Source organism: Belonocnema kinseyi, chromosome 2 (genome assembly GCF_010883055.1).
Source record: "Belonocnema kinseyi isolate 2016_QV_RU_SX_M_011 chromosome 2, B_treatae_v1, whole genome shotgun sequence".
NCBI classification, from domain to species: Eukaryota; Metazoa; Arthropoda; class Insecta; order Hymenoptera; family Cynipidae; genus Belonocnema; species Belonocnema kinseyi.
The window spans coordinates 137742406-137744716 of record NC_046658.1 but is presented as its reverse complement, the minus strand read 5'-3'; positions in this window follow the sequence as shown (position 1 = coordinate 137744716).

Below are 2311 nucleotides of genomic sequence, written 5' to 3'. Positions count from 1 at the left end.
GAGGCCAAAATGACGCACAGAGGGGGCGATAAATGTGAAAAAGACACAGGAGAGAGAGGTAAGTACAATAAAATATTCCTCGGAATAGTGGTGAAGCATGCGCCATTCCAATAAACTTTTCAAGGCGCGGATTTATACGCGCATAGGGGCGCACCTTTTATGAAGCATAAAGATAAAAATTTATTTAGGATGCAAGAAAAGTGAGTTTGATGAGTGTTGAGAAAAAGCGGCTTTCTCAATTTCTTGAAAAGAAAATGGCCGACCGGTGGCATGCGCCTTGGTGAGAAGAAAAGAATCAACGCGCAAAGATAGAGATGTGACAACACTGCACAAAGAAGAGGAGCATGTATGTGAAGAGAGAGAGAGCATAGACAGGGCCCAAGTGCGGTGTAGCAAGTGTATGTAGATACAGACGACCTGTATATATAACGCTGCCGCGTGAGCCCATCTAATCATATGTATGCGACCAAGTGCATGTCATAGATAAGGAATTCAGACTAAAAAGCAGACTTGCTAAGGAATCAGTTAACGTTGCGATATTAGCAGTGTGTGAAAACTGAAGAATAGGCTAGATCTAATAAAATACTTTATTAAAGAGATTTTTATGAGATTACTTTGTTAATCATACTTTGTACGGAAGAGCAACTTGCAGACGTGATTACAAGAATGTGTGACACTGAAAATCCAACATTTAAGAGCAGAGGAGAGGCTTTACCTGGCTAGATAAGCAGAAAGGAACTAAGGCTTTAGAGGTGATTTCTGAGGATTTCGCTTTACTGGATTGAGGATGGCAGTAATTTAAATGTTACTGTTATATTAAATTTAATAAAAAAGAGAGAGAACGTTCGACTCCAGACGCGTTAAGAGACGATTAGGACAGTTAAGAGAGATGAGAAAAAACAGAGGTAGTACAAGAACCGGTACATAAAAGAAAAAGAGGTAGACCTAGTAAGATAGACAGGTGTAAAGTATTGTTTGTATTGAGTAAAAATCTGATGTGACAGCTAAAGATTCAGCTGAGAGCGCCTTTGCCTATCATGCATTAGTGCCGAAAGTGCAAGGTGATTCACAAACGTACAGATTAGGTTAGTTATTAGGGTTCTAAAATTAGTTCTAAGACGTGTAACGATAAATTCAATTTAACTATGATCGGTCTATGCTTTGTTTCAACCGATACGGATCCCTGTTCATTTGATAAGGAGACGAAGACAGGGATAATAATAGTACTCTAACTTACTAAAGAATTAAAAATTAAAAATATGGGTAGCACAAAAGAATTTCTAGGTATAAAAATAAAACGCGACATTATGAATTAAATGATAGAGTTGTCTCAAGTCAAATTTATAGAAAATATGTTGAACTACTTCGGCTTTGCTAAGATTATACCAGTAAATACTCCTATTATATCAAGTCGAGTAGCCAATAAAGAAAGAGAAACAAGAGAGACTGAAGATAAAAACGCAACAGTGATACAAAATCTTCAGTATAGAGAAACTGTGAGTTCATTACAATATCTGGCTGGAGCCAGTTGATCAAGTCGAACAGATGCATTGGAAATAAATATGGCTCATGTTTACTTCCTAGTTTCCAACAGGGTATATTGAATTCTCTTACTGCGCAAATTACCGTTTTTGGTTGGATATTATCTGGGCCGGTTTCAGTCACAAATAAAATAGAAATTAACATTTTAATTACAGCACATCAGGCTATTTCAGCAAAAGTCTTAAATGAAGACTTAACCAGGTTCTGGGAGTTGGAGAAAGTTCCCTTTGAAAATACTTTGACAGATGACGAAATATTTTGTGATAAGCATTTCCCCACGAATTACCAACGAAAAAAAGACGGACGTTACATGATAAGCTTACCTTTCAAAAACCGTCCTCCCATAAAAATAGCTGTATACCTGGAGAAAGCTAAGATCGTTTTGAATAAAGTAATTTGTCGTTTATCGGAGAAATCGGAATTATTGTTACAATAGTCCAGTTTATTATCAGAATATGAAAGCCTTGGACACATGAAACTTCTTCAAGAAAAGGAATTGGATAGTTTTTCACAAATCGTCTATTTACCTTATCACCCCATTTTAAGAGAAAGTAGTTCAACTACTAAGTTGAGGGTTGTTTTCAACGCTGCTAGTTTAAGTTCCAATAATTCCTCCTTTAATTCTCATTTTCACATCGGTCCCAAGATTCTCAATGATTTGGTTTCAATCATTATGAATTGGAGATCACATCGCTTTGTTTATATGGCTGACATTGAAAAAATGTTTAGAGAAATTCTAGTTGACCCTCGGGATTGCGACTATCAAAGA